This window comes from Ambystoma mexicanum, chromosome 5p (genome assembly GCF_040938575.1).
Source record: "Ambystoma mexicanum isolate Mex_15411 chromosome 5p, UKY_AmexF1_1, whole genome shotgun sequence".
Classification (NCBI taxonomy): domain Eukaryota; kingdom Metazoa; phylum Chordata; class Amphibia; order Caudata; family Ambystomatidae; genus Ambystoma; species Ambystoma mexicanum.
In genome coordinates, this window is record NC_090930.1 from 536,710,317 (window position 1) to 536,729,449 (window position 19,133).

Sequence of the window (19,133 nt, forward strand, 5' to 3'; positions counted from 1 at the left end):
TACTAATGCAAGTACTGTCTTTCAGGGAGATGCTGAAGCGCCCGCCACATCTACAACATTTCTAGATGTTCTTCAACAGCAGGAGGTATGGATACTGACAGCTCCATCGAGCGTCATCATCAGAGCTGGAATTCTTGTTGTTTGATTGTTCTACACAATGTTTCATTCGTGGTTAGCCGTTGATATGTTCCTGTGCTGTCGACCCCAGGTGTGTGTTATGTTTTCACTATTGTTATCCTCACTAATGCAAGTACTATGTTTCAGGCAGTTGATGGAGCGTCAACCCCTGCACTTGATGCAGAGCCTGACATTCAAGTAATTCCAGGGGAAGTGGAAGCGGGACCATGCGTATACAAATCGGCACAACAGCTTTCGGAAGTGCGCACTACATTTGCAACATCCATAGATATTCTTCAGCAGCACGAGGTATGGATAATGACAGCTCCATCATGCGTGATCATATAATGTGATTCCATTTGCTATACTTTCTTCCCTATTAACGCAAGTGCTGTGTTTCAGGGAGACGACGAAGCTTCCACTACAATCACAACATCCAATTTAGATGATGCAGGTGTAAATAAATCGGAGAAATAAGTCGATGAAATGTGATCATATTTAGATTTCCCTTGATTCTTTTGGACAATGTATCATTTGCGGTTATCTCTTTATATGTACCTGTGCGTCCGACCCCAAGTGTGTGTTGTTTCCAATATTGAAAACCATACTAATCCAAGTACTGTGTTTCAGGGAGACGACGGAGCTTCCACCACAATCACAACATCTCATTTAGATGATGCAGATGTAAAGGAATCGTTGAAATAAGTTGATGAAATGTGATCATATTTGGATTTTCCTTGATTCTTTTGGACAATGCATCATTTGTGGTTATCTCTTTATATGTACCTGTGCCGTCGACCCCAAGTGTGTGTTGTGTTTCCAATATTGAAAAGCATACTAATGCAAGTACTGTGTTTCAGGGAGACGACGGAGCTTCCACCACAATCACAACATCTCATTTAGATGATGCAGATGTAAAGGAATCGTTGAAATAAGTCAATGAAATGTGATCATATTTGGATTTTCCTTGATTCTTTTGGACAATGCATCATTTGTGGTTATCTCTTTATATGTACCTGTGCCGTCGACCCCAAGTGTGTGTTGTGTTTCCAATATTGAAAAGCATACTAATGCAAGTACTGTGTTTAAGGGAGATGCGGATGCCTCCTCTCCAATACAACCATTCATGGCAGTCCATGCAGAGCCAGAGGTATGGATACTGACAGTTCCATCAAAATAGATCATCACTGGTGGAATACTTGTCGTTTGATTGTTGCACACAATGTTTAAATCGTGTTTGGCTATTGAGATGTACCTGTGTGTTCGTCCTCACGTGTGTTTTATGCTAACAATATTTTGATACATAGTAATGAAAGTACTATGTTTCAGGGAGACGATGGAGCCTCATTCCGTGCTGTCTATGCGGATACAGAAAATATAGTTGTTGCAGCGCAAGAGGAAGGGAGGACATGCGGAAACGAATCGGAGCTACAGCGTGCAGAAGTTGAAGGTCGAGTCAAAAAAGTTGCAAAGAAAAAAAAACAAAAAAAGGTTAGTTACAAACAGTTCATAACTTTAAAAAAAATGTTTGTGCTGGGGACTATTTTATGTTATTTTCTAGTCAATTCTACTACACTCCATCTTGTGTTTAAACTGAACATCCCTTTTCCAATCTCTCCTCCAGTTACCCGTGGGTGTCAGAACTATACACACACAGACAGTCAAGCGAATGAGAGATGTGGCTTGCCAGACCGTGTACACTATGGAGGAACTATGAATTGAGGCGAGGCGTGTTCAGGCTCGAGATGCTCATGTCCAATGGCCAGAATATGAATTAACTGTGTTTGGAGACTACAGCAAAGTTGCATTGGACCATAGCTACAGTGCGACCGCACCACCACAAGAAGATGTTATTGAATGTATTGAAGATATCTCTGAAGTAGTTGCAGATCAATTTACACAATCTACACCTGCCAAAAATTTGCCACCAAAAAACCTGTCGACATTGTTGTGTTCTCCCATCAATGTTGAAGTAATAGATGTCGAAATGACAGAGAATGAACCAGCCGCAGCATCCATAGACGCATCAGAACTTGATATCAGCGATATTACTTTCCAACATGTTGAAATCTCCACAACGTCACAGGCCGAAACAACGGTGACGCAGGATGACAGTCTAATGAAAGAGAGCAAATACATTGTATTCGACAGTTGTTTGATGGAAATTATAAGTATGCTGAAATGTGTGCATTCCATTAGAGGGAAAGTATGTGGGAAGCCATTGATTAATGTGACTCGTCAAATAAAAGGCAGTAACGTCAAAATAAATGCCGCCTGTAGATTAAATCATAGGTTCTCATGGTCTGCACAACCGATGCTGGGGAAACTGCCATCAGGCAATCTACTGTGTGCAGCTGCATCACTTTTTAGTGGCTCCAGTTTCAGAAAGTTAGAGGCTTTCTTTCAGTTTGTGGGACTCCATTTCATTTCTAAAGCGCTGTACTACATATACCAACGTGATTATCTGTTTCCGGCCATTAGTGATGCTTGGAAAATTGAACAATTGTCTCTAGCAAGTACATTCGAAGGCAAACGATTCAGGCTAGCCGGCGATGGACAGTGCGACAGCCCTGGATTTTCTGCCAAGTACTGCACCTACCACTTTCAGGACATGGATAGTAAGAAAATTGTGAGTTCGGTGGTCGTGCAGGTAACACAATGTACATCATCAGTGGCCATGGAGAAACTAGGATTTATAAAATCAGTGGAATATCTACAATCAAGGAGAATGCACATCGACCTCATAGCCACGGATAGACACGTTTCAATTGCCAAGACAATGAGAGAGCAGTTCCCGCATATTAAACATCAATTTGACGTATGGCATCTGGCTAAATCAATCAATAAGAAAATCTCGGCTGCAGGGAAAAAAAAAGGTTTTGAAAGTATTTTGCAGTGGTCACATTCTATCACCAACCATCTTTGGTGGAGCTCAAAAACTTGTGAGGGGTCAGTGGAAATACTACTTGAAAAATGGCGGTCACTGATGCACCACTGCACCAACGTTCACCGCTGGACAGCAAATGAACATTTCCACCAATGTGAACATGGCCCTTTGTCCCCAGAGGAGGCATGGAAGAAGAAGTCGTTGATTCCATCTTCACCGACACACAAAGCCATTGAGAAGATTGTTTTCGACAAAACTCTATCAAGAGATTTGAGAGGACTGACAGAATTCTGTCACACAGGAGATTTGGAGGTGTTCCACAATATGTGCCTAAAGTACAAGCCAAAGCGCTTGCATTTTAGCTTTCGGGGCATGAAACATCGCACTCTACTAGCAGTCTTGGCCCATAACAGCAATGTCGGACGTGAACAATCTAGGACTAGGGGTAAATTAAGGATGCCTCGCTACACTAAGGTGTTTTCAAAACGAAGTAAGCAATGGGTGATCAAACCAGTCTATGATGAAATGCAGTTCGACTTTGTGAAAGGCCTTATTGTTGCTGTGTTAGAGAAGCACAGATATGGAATTTTGGACGTTTCTGTGCAGAGCAGTGATCCATTGCCACCGAACATTGCGACTTTGCCATGCCCACCCGAAGCACAGCAGATTGTGAAGTACAAATCCCGGTTTAAATAATTGCAATACGATTGTCTTTTTGTAAATACATGTTATTGTACAGTGTACCTGTAAACCTAACCCCTACCTTCACCATCATGGGTGGCGAACAAGCTGGGTGTCATCTTTGAATTCTCTCTATTCACCTCACATATGTGTATGTATATATTTTTCTCATGTCTCATCTCATGTAAATGTAAATGGTGCGCACTGTTAACGGAGGGGAGGCTTGCGTATTGCGAATAATAAAACAAACAAACAAACAATAAATCTCACTTTTGACTCAACTCCTGTGGTACTTTATACTTTCCCTGACCTTCCGCAAAAAATTAAATGTCTCAATTTGGGCTGCAAAGCTCGCAGACAATGGGGACAAAATTGGGGCACTTAGAACGCGCCAGCCAAGCGGGCCGTGGCATTTGGGAGAGAAGCCAGTTCGCATTTGCACATTGAGGCGCACTACATAGACGGATTCTAAACTTCAAGTTCTCACAGATGCCTATACTACGTGATGTTGCAAATAAAGAATGCGAAGGACAGCGCCCAGATGAGGCCCACAAGTCGCACTGGAAGTATAAGGGTCTATTGTTTTTTTACCTTGAGACAGGGACCATGCCGAAAGAACTACATTTGAAGGGAGTGCGCAATAACGTAAGAGACGATAAGGCAGAAAATTCAGAAACTAGACAGAGTTTCATTTTAGTTCAGTATACGAAAAATCGTTGTCAAGAGCACGGTCTGTTTTACAGACTGCATTACGAAGAGACACAATGGAAATTTCAAATATAATGTAAGTAAATCTTTACACGCTTTTATACCGGAATGAAGATTTAATGAATGGATGCATGAATAAATGAATGAATGAAGAGCTAGGAAAAGCAAGTAAAACGTGTTCGTAGTGGGCACATGGGCATGCAGGTCCACTGGTCTCACCGATCTCTGTCCTTGGCCCAGCCACTTTTCCCTGCACTGCCTACCTGCACTACGGGACTGTCTCTGTATCCTTCAGCCCCTTCTCCCGGCATTTACCTTGCACTTGCCACCAGCTGGCCCTATTATTTAATTTGTATTCCACTAACCATGTACAGCCCTTCCCCATGCGCGATCAGAAAGACACCTGGCCTAGTAGGATCGTTGTCTGTCTGCCCTTGTTCCCCACCTGCCTCGTCACGCCTAGAAACACTTGAGTATAGGCGTGTTACAAATGCCATATCATAAATCATATCATTCCTCATGCATGTAGACTAACTGTCGTTTATCATTGTGTGTTGGCCTCGATTTATCTCGTTACTTTTCGCATTGATTTTAGAGACGAACATACTCCATTGAACTATCCTTGCAAGCAAATAGTTTCTGATCGGCCGTAATAAATAAAATGAGTAATATTAATGAAGTTCGGCTAGCGAGACTAATTATAATTTTTTGGTTTTCATAACAGGTATTTGATCACATTCTGCCACTGCCATCTGTTTGAGACACTGGCGGATGGATTCTTCAGCAGACACCTGCAGCTTCGTGTCAACAACTGGAGCACGATCACCATATTATGGGACGATCGCCAAGGGCCCACATGCCCGTACGCTGTACTAGTGGCTAGAAGCAACATATCAACCTTTAGACTGGACTAGTGCCTAGTTGATGGAACAGCTTTGCGGTTCACCGTACTTCCAAAGTGATTCTTTTTACGAAAATGAACACCCTGTGTACCATAAAGGAACAGCGCGTGACTCAAGATGAAACGGAACAGTTATTGCGGATACAGATAAAAGAAAATAAATGTCTTTCGGAGTTCATATGGCAATTGCTGAATATTCTCTAAACATTTAATGTCAAATAAATGTACTTTACCAAATGTACCGTGTTGCTGTTTCATTTTAAAGTACAGTTTCATATTCCGAATTGTGGCTCGCTGTGTTGTGAGTTGATCTGTGTTGGTTTCCGGTTTCTGTGTGGAGTCGCGCAGAAGACGACTGGGCGCGTTTGCCTACGCAACACAGTAACGTCACGGAGAGAGGCGGGGAATATGAATGTTTTGATAATGTCAGGCTCAGGGGCCGGGGAATTGATTTAGTGCTGCAAAAGCAGGTCATCCAGGGCGATGGGGGAAAAGATAGGATTATCAGAAAATGGCAGCTCCCTGGTGCTTGTTTTCGCGTGCGTTTAATGGACGAAAACTCGGGTAAGGTCCATAGGAAAGTTTTCTAAAATCGAGCCACTTAGGCTTAAAAAAACATGGCCGACCCGTAGGGACAATAACATTTTTTACTAGACCATGCCTTTAAGGTTGCGTTGACTCGAGCCTAGGGTGAGTGCATTACAATAGTCAATTTTGGAGAGAACTAAGGCTCTGGTTAAGGAGGTGCAGTTAGGTGGGGAGGGAAATGGTCTGCATGCATTGATTAGCTTGCAGGTGTAGGCGGCTATTGCATTGATTTGTCTGGTCATGGTGAGTGAGGAGTCTAGGTAGATACCTAGCGTTTTGACATCCTTGGATACTGTTATGTTATTGCCGTCAATGTTGAAAGTTGCGTATAGTTCGTAAAAGTTTGTTAAGTCTGGATTGGGAGCCTACTAGAAGTAACTCAGTCTTGCCGTCATTGAGGCATAGTCCATGCTTAGCCATCCAGGCTTGTATGATGAGGTAAATGGCATTTAGGACTTTAGTGTCTTTGATATAGTCCCCAGTGGTAGGGATGAGTATTTGGGTGTTATCTCCATAGTTAGTGTAGATGACACCCATGTGGTCAAGGTCATCGGACAGTGGTTTTGTAAATATGTTATATAGTGTTCATCCATATTCTCTATCACAGTATGAACTTTGAATTAAATGCCCCAGTCCACCTGACACATTCTAGTTATGTTATCCTATGTTGTTCTTATCTGTTTTTATTCGGTGCAATTCAGCAGTCTCAGAGCACCTGGCTAGCCTGAGAGTTGGCATATTTGCCCCCGCCAGAGTATCCAGACCTTAGTTTGTGGAGGAAAATAATCATGATAAGGTAAGTGGAAAGGAAAATGGGAGCATGAGCAAAAGGCAATATGAGGGTAGTCTCTCGTCCTTCTCCTACACTCTCAACCTAGTCACTAATTCTAGCCCCTGTTGTAAGTCCCTCATCCTAGTATATCATCCTCATCATCATCTCTCATTCCCATCTCTTGTCCTTGTCCTCATCTCTATTCCCTTATCCTCACTCTACCCCCTTCTTCATTCTAGTCCCTCATATTAATCCTTGTAGTACCTTGCCATGTCATTTGTTCTAATCCCTAGTTCAAGTCCCTTTTTTTCCTAATCTTAGTCCCCTTTCCTGATCCCTCACACTGATCTCTTATTTTAGGCTCTATTTCCTCACCCTAGTTCCTAGTCACCACCCATGTTTCTCATCCTAGTCCATCAACCCCTATCATTCACATCTCTGCTCAATGGCTCAATGCCCTTAGTTTCTCCTCCTCAACCTCATTTTAGGTCCTAGTTCCTCAGCCTTAGTTCATTGTCTTAGCGTCTCTTCCTAATCACTCATCCTAGTCCCTAATCCTGTTTTCTGTCACCGTCCCATGCTCAAAGACGCTTGTGTTACGCTCACCTGACTCCCACGGAGGCGCTGGCCTGGTTCGCACTTCTGTGACCTCTTCTAAGGTGATGCGCAGGGTTCGGAAGACGGACTGGACCGGGCCCCCAAATCTGGCTTGTCTGGCTCGCAGAAGTATCCTTCTGTAGGCGAAAATAGGGGATTAACTGTCTGCGGGGTAATGCAATCGGCCTCCCACTTTCCCCTCTCACCCTCCTCGAAACCCTTCTGTGATTTCTCGTAGCGTCTCACCTTAGGGTCTGGAAGGACGAGCTCTCCATCCTGCTTCTGATGCAGGGGCGCGTTGGTATCCAGTTACTTCACTGGATTTTCGGATTGGTGAGAACCAAACTTGCTTGGCTTCCAGGTAAGTTTTTTGATAAGAGGTTCCCCTTGTGTCCATGCATTAATGTACTAATGCTAGTGTCTTTTTCCCCGTAGGGGCCGGGGTACGGAATGCCAGGGAACAGGCACCGACCCGAGATGAGAGGGGAAATCCTTGTAGAAATCAGGTAAGTCTTTAATGAGCGTTTTTTGGTAATGTCTTTTCATTCGCTCATTAACGCTGATGTCTCTTTTTCCCCTTAGGGGCCGGAGTCCGGAAATGCCAGGATGCGGCGCAGACCCGAAATGAAGAGGGAATGAATCAACAGGTAAGTCTTAACATGGAGATTTAGCTTTCCTTATTCCCTTCTCTCTCTCACCTTTTGTTCTGGTCTTTTTCTCCCTAGGCGCTGGGGCGTGACTGCGAATCCGGATGATCGCTGCTGAACATGGAGGCGCCCTGTAAAGGTGAGTGGAATGCGGCGCTGCAGCGATCGACGCAATGAGCTTTTAAATAAAAGTCTTCCTTTTCAGGATTGTCGGCGAGATGTCTCCGGGATGCGGATTTAGCAGGTAAGGACTTTTGCTTCTTCTGTTCTCTTCTTCTCTTCCTTTGCAGGTGATCCAGGATGTTGGCAGGCGTGGCAGAAGTCAGGATGCAGGAGCAGACACGGTGAGCGTCCAGCTGCTAGATGCAGAATAACACGAAGCACGTGTGGCTGTTCGGGTGGGGTTTAAATAGCCTTGGAAGAAGTTCCAGGTATGTATCCTTCCTCCAATCAGGTATGTATCCTTCCCCGACCACGCCCGGATGGTAAATTAGTCCCACAGGTAAAGTAGTTCCTTTCAGGCCTCAAGGAGGCCGGGATCCTGCAGCATGGTCTGCATCAGGTAAGTGCACCCAAGCACTCCCATAATGAGCCTTGCGCCTATGGCGCCAGGACTGATGTCCTTTATGAGCCTGGCGCCATAGGCGCCAGGACACTGTCCAACGGGCCCCTATATGGGGTTGCTGGGTCCTTCCTTGGGGACTGGATGTCCGCTTTTGGGGACGCAGGGCTTGAACCGGCTCCCCGGGAGCGGGCATCATGACAGCTTGACCCTAGCACTAGTTCCTCACCTTTCATCCTAGTCTATCACCCTAGTTCTAGTATGTTAGCCCAGTCCTAGTTTGTCATCCTAATCCTATTATCCCACCCTAGTCCCTAATTATCGTCCTTCATCCTAGTCCTAGTATCCGGTTTTAATCCCTTCACATCATCCCTATCCTATTCTCTCTTCTTCATCCTAGGCTTCTATTCCCTTGTCTTCATCCTAGTACCTTATCATGTGCCCTAGTCCCCCATCTTAGTTATTTCCCTCATACTAGTCCTTTGTTCTCCTCCTAGTCACTCATCCTAGGGCCTCATCCACATCCCTAACCCTAGTCACTCCTCCTAGCCCTGGTTCAGTGTCCTAGTTGCACATCATGTTCCTTATTACTAGTCCTAGTCACTCATCCAAGTCCCTCAAACCTCATCCTATGCCCTTGTCCTAGATCTGCATCCTAGTCCCCTGTCCTAGTGCTTCTCTCTTATCTAGTTACTCGTTTTGACCTTCTCGATCCACTAGTCCCTTGTTTTAACCCTAGTCATTCATTTTAGTCCGGATCATTCATCCTAGTCCTAGTATTAGTCTCTTATCCTAGTTTTGTGCCATAGTCCCTCATCCTACCCCATTTCCTGTATCTTAGTCTTAGTCTCAAGGCCCTGTCCTAGTCCCTTGTTCTAGTCAGGGATGTAATTTCACCAAAATGGTAGGGGTAGTGAAAGTGACATCACATGACCCTTGACACGCGATGACATCACAGGAAGTTATGTCATGTGGCTCCACCCCAAAGGGACATCACAGGAAGTGATGGCAAACGACCTTCAGATTTTCCAGATGTGTCTAGCACCCGTGTTCCAGGCACTCTCATTTCAGCCACATATAATAACCGAGGCACAGAGGGAGGCGTGATTTGTCCACAATCACTCATTTGGGGAACGTCATTTTGCAAATTCGACATGGGGTAAAACATATATAATACAGGACATGTAACAGGGTAACCAAAATCTCTAACGCAGGCTACAGACGGTGTATGAAACATCTATAGATCAATGGACAAAGTACCCGTTATCTGTGGTGTCGCTGTGTTAAACAAGCCAAAAAAGCACTAACTTGGGGAGGTGTGCACTGCAGTTTATGCAGCAGCCAAATGCTGCACGAGCAAGGCCTGCAAATTAAATCATTGACCAGGATTTAGTATCAACAGAATTCCCTGGTTACAAATGTATCTATGAGTCAGCTACAACTACAATAGAAGAAACCTACTAGATTGGTCTGCGTGCACACAAGGAAGTGCACCCGATAATGTTATTTTTACTAGAGTATAATACCTGAGAAAGGTTCTTTCAATATACCCAAGACCCTGTATAGTTTTTTATTATCTAAGCATAATACTGGGTGCCAGAGGACTTAGAAAGCCCCCACCATTTAATGTAATATCATTGCTGCACATATAAATCCGTGGCACCATACAGTTATTTTACTTTGAAAACACTCACAAGTTGCTTCTCACCCAGAGACTCACTGGCAGACTTCAAAGCGTACACTGCACACTACCCCTTTGTCAGACAATGGCATAGCAAAATATTTGTTGTCCCCCCTGCGAGCCATGCTGTGGAGTCCCCCCTAAACTCCATGATGATCATGCCCTGCAAGTGAAAGAAGCAAATATAGTTTTTAATCAAAGCTTAATTGTTTTATGTAGTGTAGAAAGAAAGGGGTGGTGCCTCATCCACAAATATACCAGCCACCAGTGATGGCTGGTGAGTTACTTTTTTGGAGAGTGTAAATATTTGCCACAAGTATGTGATTGAGACTGAACATAGAGAAGGAGCCCGAACTAGAGAAAATTGGTTTGGGGGATTCTTCCGCCTTCCCTGTGAACATTTTTGAATAAAGGGTTAAAATGGTACATTACACAGCCTGCTTTCTGTGAAAATGTCGGTAGAAGGCCAACAATTTGTGTAAAAGACCAACAATTGGTTTTGCAGAGTGTAGAGTAAATCATGAAAAATAGTACAATAGATGCAAGTCACCAAAATGCACAGGGCATTTCCCAATGCATTATCATGCTGTTCCCCCCAAAATATGATATGATATGATATGGCATTTCTAACGCGCCTATACACAAGTGTTTCAAGGCGCGACAAGGCAGGGGGGGGGACAAGGGGAAGACAGACAACGATCCTACTAGGCCAGGTGTCATTCAGATTGCGCAAGTGCAGGGGTGGGGGGAAGGGAAAAGTGCAAGGGGAAGGGGAGGGGGGGAAGTGCAGTACAAGGTAAGTAGCGTAAAAAAAATAATAAATAAGGCCAGCTGGTGGCAAGTGCAAGGTAGATGCAGAACAAGTGCTGCCAGAACAAAACACATTTTCATGCTGGCTGTGCCCATACATTTCCATGTTGGCTCCACCAACATATGCAAGTATTCCCATATAAGACCATACTCATGTTTGCATTAAGTTGTTTTTTATAGTATCATTACTGGCACTGGGCAAACAACTGGCTCTGCCAATATATGCCAGTACTCCCATGTAAGAACATACTCACTTTGGTTTGACCATTATGAAAACCTGTCCAAACTGGTTCCAATGTAAGCCACTCTAGACCGATAAGAAGGACACCGAAAACCACAGCGCCCGCTCCCTTTAGTAAAGAAGAGATGAAATTGAGCGTGTCGGCTCAGTGAAATCGAATCCAAAGACATCTGTAGAGTGAATCAGTCTACAACAAGCCACTAAAGCTGCAAAGGGAACAGAGAGAAACCTCAGACGAGGCGAGGGAAGCCAGCAAGCGCCACCCCCAGAACAGGGCCCAGGACGGCCGTGCACAGGCTGCCACCTGCAGGAAAGCATTCCTGTGGGGAGCGGGTGAATGGCGTGTGTAGAGGAAAGCTGCCGGAGACCCAAGCCAGAACGGGCAGGAGTGCTCCCAAAGAAGAACGAAGAGGTGGGAACCGGTGCATTGGATAACTCGGAAAGAGCCCTGGCAGAACCAAGACCACTGGGCCCTAACCGGAAGACGCCTGGAGCGGCGGAGACACCGGGGTCATCCCACCTCACTTGAGAGAAGAAGGGAACAGTTCTATCAGTCCCGCCCGCAGTGCAGCACCCAGGTTGCAGAGTAGGAGCGGAGCGGCCCAAGAGGGATACCGGAGGACAGAAGAGTGCCATTGCGCTGAAGGTTCGTCTGCCCCCTTGCCTCATCAGCCACCCCGAGTGTACACGGCCCACAGAGGACAGACGGAGGAGAGGGGCACCCAGAGGACACGGGCGTACAGGGAAACAGACTTGGCAGGACCGCTGAAAACAATGAGACAATAAAAACAAGCAGGCGCAATAAAGAGGAGGATATGTACTTAAAGGGGGGGGAACAAGGACACAAGGACAGAAAACAGGGCCTGGCACCTAGAGCGCAAAGCGCCCCATGCCACACAGCAGGGAATGAAATCAGGGGAAGCTGCACTGAAGGTGGGAAACTGCTGAAGGCCTCCATTGGGGGAGAGGCCCGGGAAAGCTGTAAGAAGTCACGGGGCACACTGGCTGGGGACAAGGAACACGCACAGCTGTCCAAACCCACACAGACTTGAAGCAACACAGGCAGGAAATAATGCCCTGGGTGCCCACGCACAGCGTAAAACAGGCAGGGAAACGATTGGCCCACTCGAGGTGAAGGCCTCCTCCAATAGACCCCTGCAGGCAATGGGAAGACCCACAGAGAGTAAAGTAGACCCCAATGGGGGGCCCTGTGAAACGCCAGAAAAGGGGGTGCAGAAATAGAGCTGCACCATCCACAGAATACCACCCATATAGGGAAAAGAGACAAGAAAGAGCGTAAAGGGACTGCACCGCCCGGGTGAGAGGCCTGATTGGGCTCCCAACAGCATGGGCAGCAGAGAAATCCTCTAAAGTAGAATGGAAGATACAGGGGGCTGAAAGGCCTTGCACTAGAAGTGAGACAGAGCCCAGAGAGCAGTGACGATCCCTGGAGACCACTGAGCTCACACCAACTGGCTGGAAGGCCGCCCCCTTTACAAGCCAGGTTGAGACGGGAGCGACAGGAACAAGCACCTGGCACTGGGGGCGACAGATCCCAGGCTAGGAGCATCAGGAAAGGGACCATGGCTCATCCCAATGAACTCCGCACCGCAGACTACACCTGTAGAGACTCTGAGGGGGGGAAGACAGATGGCGAAGAAAGCTGGGGAGTCAAAAATGGAGAAGCCTATGGAAATGGATCTGTCAAAGTTCTCGACCAAGGAAGACATAGGGCACATATTGGCGGAAATAAAGGCCCTCAGGGGAGACATACAAGCCTCCCTAACAGAGTTGATGGGCAGAGTGACTACGGTGGAAGGGAAAATTGAAAATCTTGAAAATAATCAGTTGAATGCGGACATGGTGGAAATGACACTAGATGCAATGATGAGTGAGATAGAACTCTGTAAAGAGGAAGTAATGCTCAAGATGGATGGTCTCAAAAACAGAGAAAGGTGCAACAACAACAATATCTATGTGTATAAAATGGATGTGTTCATAGTCAATTCTCCGCATGCGTGTATGTATGATATATGGATACCTTTGTACTGCTAAATTCATGCTCTGACACTCCCACTCCTGCATGAACCAATACTGCCTAATTTTCATAACATACATACAGCCGGTGTATTTAGCATATCCGCTCTCTTGAAAAATGTTGTAACTTCTCCTACCTGCTGTCACAAATCCCATTAGACTACCCCATGGCATATAAACTATGCATATAATTGATTTAAGATACATTCCTCACCACTTTTAGAACGACATTGTACAAGTATTGGTTACGTTCCACACCTAGGACCGAGGACCCTACCTTACCTAACAGAGCCTATCCTAGCATAGAGACCTAGATATCTCTAGATATTATGTATGACCTCTTACTAGCATTGGTAGGCATGTCCATTGCCCTTAACCAGATCATCACCACTACTTATGTTACTTGGCCTGTGCACCACGTGCGACTAACCATGCTCCACTATTCTAAGGAAATTAAGGCTACACCGTTCCTACCTGCGCTTAATCCCAAACCTTGGGATGCAACAATCAAGCAAACATATTTCTTACCGAATTTAAGCCTGGACCTCAACTACCACTACACAAGTGCTGCAAGCAGTAAGAACTATATCCTACCAGTATCAAACGTGAATCGGAATGGTTCAGATCTCAAACCTAGGTCGCCAAGCTACCCATGTCAGGCTAGAGACAGAAACCTTAGACTAGGTACAAGACTCCAGACACCTCCAAATATGTACCATGCCAATAGAGACCCTATCAAATCTAGGCCATCCACCTACCCATGCCAGACTACAGACAGAAATCTCAAACTTGGTTCTAGACTCCAGATACCACCTAGCCCACATCATGCCAGCTCGCTACCTAACATTCCTTCAAATCACACCATACCTAGGAAAGCCCCAACAAACAATTTAAAAGACTCTATCAAATCTCCCAAACAGAAAAATGATCAAGCCCAAGTCACTACGCAAATGATCAATGGTCCCATAATCAATTCCAGGTCACTGGTAGCTCACAGGACGTTGCTGACCTAATCACTGCAGATAACTTAGACTTCCTGGCTATTACAGAATCCTGGCTAAATGTGGCAGCAGAACCGTCACTCTTACTTGCTGTACCAGACAACTATACAATTGTACGAGTTGACAGAGCAGATGCTAGAGGTGGTGGTGTCACCATCATAGCTAAAACAAACCTAAATATCAGAATAACTACTATGACCAAACCCTATTCTTGTGAACTACTGACAGCTAAAATACCCATCAATAACTCAAGTACCATAACTATACAACTAATATACAGGCCTCCAGGGTCCATTGGCAACATCAAGGAAGATCTGTTATCACTGATGGATAATATTAAAACATTTTCACAAATGATAGTATTGGGAGATTTCAATCTAGGGTTAAATTACCTGAATGACCACCAAGTACTAACTATAGCCAACACTATCACAGAACAAGGTTTCACCCTCAAAGTCACCCACCCTACCCACAACAAAGGTAGGACTCTTGATTTGGTAGCAAACCTTAATTGTGACACTAAAATTACCGCCATATCCCCCCAGTCTTGGACAGATCATCATCTATTGTCATTTACCCTCTCAGTAAATGCCCCAAAAATTAAACAAAATTCTATAGCACCTCTGTGTCGTACAAGGAACAAACGAAATATCACGGTGGAGGCCATCTTGCCACTCATGCTCTCCACGTTGAACTCTCTAGACGAATCTACTGACCCAAACAAGCTAGTAGAGAGCTCCATCTCCACCATTACAAAAGGGTTGGACAGCATCGCTCCCCTCAAAATCCGCAAAAGCAAACCCAAAGCACATTTGAACACTTGGTTCACCCCAGAACTGAAAAGCTTATGCGCTGCAAAACAAAAATTGGAATCCACATGGACACTTCTCCCCTCTACTGAGAACAAAAGAAACCTAATGAATCCATCGGCAAAATACTTCGGACCAAACGCGACTCATTTAACAACAGAATAAACCAAGCCAGTCCCAGCACAAAGGAGTTATTTGTGATCCTCAAAGAAATAGAGACGCCTATAGCCCCATTGGACCCGTGCATCAAAGATAAACTTTGATGTACAGACATTCAAAATGCTCTCACCAACAAAATAGCCTCCCTGCAAACTAAAATGGCTGAGAAGCACTTAAACCTCCTAAATCCTGATAACCTCCAAAATCTTGTTAACAACATCTACAACACTAAGACTACGGTTAAACCTCCCTATGGCTTTAAATTCGCTAAAGTCTTAGCCTTGGCGGTACAAAAAATGATCACGCCCCTTAAACCATCGAAATGCCAAGGTGACACTTGCCCAGCACAAATAATCAAAGATGCTGCGAGAGACCTGGCGCCATTCATAGCTAAACTCATTAATGCGTCATTTACCTCAGTTATAGTACCCAACAACTTAAAGGAATCATGGGTGCTACCACTCCTTAAAAAACAATCACTGGACCCTACCATCCCCACGAACTATAGGCCTATCACCACAGTCCCATTTCTACTATAGATACTGAATAGGGTAGCTTACCTACAGATCCAGGAATACCTGTAGACTAACCACCTCCTAGAGACTCGCCAATCTGGATTTCCACCTCAGCACGGGACAGAAACAGCGCTGATCGATCTAAAAGCACAGATAGATGAATTTAAGGACAATGGTAAAATTGACTTATTACTACCTTTGGATCTATCAGCGGCGTTCAACCTAGTCGACCATAAAATTCTATGTAACCACCTTGAATCAGCAGATCACTTCTCACAAAATTCCATTACCTGGATATAATCCTTTCTCAATAATAGGACTATAAGAGTCTTCTCGCCCTCAGCAGCAGCGGAACCTACTCCTATCACCTGTGGAGTCCCCCAAGGCTCCTGTGTATCACCCACCATGTACAACATCTTCACAAAGCCTCTTTTTGACAAATTGGACGGTCTGGGTGTCACCTACACTAACTATGCAGATGACACCCAGATCCTCTTTCCACTAACGGGCGTCTATGACAGTGATGTACTATTGGTGAACAAAATGTATCTAATCATTCAGGCATGGATGGCCACTCATGAATGACAATAAAACTGAGTTGCTGATCGTGGGTTCTACAGCAAACCTAGACAAACTGAACAAAGACTATGCCTCCTTTAATATCGACGGGAACAAGATCCCTGTGGCTAAAGAAGTTAAAACATTAGGTTTTTATCTCAATGCCTCTTTGAGCCTACACAAACAAGTCTACCCTACGGCATCAGCACTGCCTACACGGGTACATTGATTAGGGTGTGCAAACCCCTGCTCTCTAAGGAGATCTGCATCACGCTTGCTAGAGCCTTAATATATCCAAGCTTAATTCTTGTAACCGACTCTACTTGGGTGCAAGCAAATATGTGCTTAATAATTTACAAATCCTACAAAATAACTCCCTCAGGTCTGTGTTAAATATCTCGAGGAGAGATCATATATCTGAAACTAGAAGACAGTATAAATGACTCTCAATCAAGGATAAGATCCAACTCAAAACTATGTCCCTTACACACGCATTTCTGAACCAAGCATCCCCGATGTACTTAACAGAGAAGTTCAACCCCTGTCACTCCACCAGAGTTACGAAGTCATCCAATTCTAATGGCTTAATAGTCCCTAGATATACACTCCAAAAGTCTGGAAGGACAAGCTTCCCAGTCATGGCTGCAAAGCTATGGAACACGCTCCCTCTCTCCCTGAAAATGACTAAATCATTCCCCAATTTCAGAAGTAACGCCATCAAATGGCTAATACTAACTGTAAAAGACCACTGCAGTCCTCTCACCATCTTGTACCTCTTACTGATAACTCTGGTCGGCACACATCGCTGTACATAGCCTGTGTTTTTTACTTGTTGCTTGTTTAGCTTGTACCTATTGCTATTGCATATTCTTTTGACAACAGTACTCCTGTTACCGCTATAACCTGTAACGTGTATTTCTGTAACATCTGTAACCTGTAACTCTCGCAACCTTTGCCAATGTGCCCAGATACCTACGGGTTAAGGTGCGCTATACAAATAAATAAACAAACAAACAAACAAACAACATACGTATACTTGGGCTGAAAAAATCAGCGAGGGAAACACTGAGGCAAGTGGAAGAAAAGGTACAGGCACTGGTGCACCTACTCTTTGCAGCAGAAGGAGGGAAGGCAGTGCAACTCGAAAGGGCACACATAGGAAGCAGGCCCTATGGAAACGGCCCCCGCTCCATAGTGGCCAAGTTCCTATGGTATACAGACAGTACGGAGGTGCTGAACAGAGCCAAGCAACTGAGAGAAATCGAATTCTAGTGCTCCAAGGTCGCAATATATCAAGACCTCTCCAACCTCACGTTGGCCAGGCGTAGGGCTTGCAGACCCCGTACAACATGGTTAAGGGACAAAGGAGTAAGGTACAGATGGGGCTACCCATTCTGACTGCAATTTGAGATGGAAGGTGTGGACTACCGCTTAACATCAGCAGAGGAAGCGGGGCAGGCCTTACGCCACCTCACCGCAGATCTGGAAGATGGGCCAGGGATCCCAGGGGACCCATCCACAAGCAGGGAAAGCCCGGGGCACACCCCGGGCCCGCAAAGAAAGGGGAGGGGGCAATCGGGAAGGAAGTACATGAGGCTCAACAGGCCCTCACCTCACAAGACACCAGCCACGCAGGACCAACAACCGGAACAGGAACCCGGGTAACGGAATGCATAAGCAGTGGGCAGGAAACATAAGACTTCGAGCCGACACTCAAAAATGGCCAATGACGCTGAAGGGGGACAATATGCCCCAACTCAACTCAAGGTGACCCTCAATGAGAGAGAGGGTGTCTCCATGACTTTTTCCAATTTGACGTTACACTTTTGTTTAGTTAAATTACTGTTAGCGGGTTTGCAAAAAAGTTATGGCTCATATTCATATTCATTTACCCACCAGTCACTCACTCACACCTTCTCTTACATCCACCCATTGCAGTCTCTACACAGGCACACACCCACCCACCCATAACATTCAAAACCACACCATCACATTCATATTCATTCACCCACCAGTCACTCACTCACACCTTCTCTTACATCCACCCATTGCATTCTCTACACAGGCACACACCCACAGACCCAGAACATTCAAAAACCACACCATCACATTCATACTCATTCACCGACCAGTCACTCACTCACTCCTTCTCTTACAGCCACTCATGGCATTCTCTACACAGGCACACACCCCTCCATCCACAACACTCAAAAACACTCCATCACATTCATATTCATTCACCCACCAGTCACTTGCACCTTCTCTTACATGCACTAATTGCATTCTCTAAACAGACACACACCCACCCAGAACATTAAAAAACACACCATCACATTCATACTCATTCACCCACTTCCCACGCACACTTCTCTTACATCCACTCATTGCATTCTCTACACAGGCACATACCCACCCACAACATTCAAAAACACACCGCCACATTCATATTCATTCACCCACCAGTCACTCACTCACACCTTCTCTTACATCCACCCATTGCATTCTCTACACAGGTACACACCCAAAAGAACATTCAAAATCACACCATCACATTCATACTCATTCAAACACCAGTCACTCACTCATACACATTTTCCTACCTGCACCCATTCCATTCTCTACACAGGCACACACCCACAGACCCAGAACATTTAAAAACCACACCATCACATTCATACTCATTCACCCACCAGTCACTCACTCACACCTCCTCTTACATCCACTCATTGCATTCTCTACACAGGCACACACCCATCCATCCACAACACTCAAAAACTCTCCATCACATTCACCCACCAATCATTTGCACCTTCTCTTACATGCACTCATTGCATTCTCTAAACAGGCACACAAAGAACATTC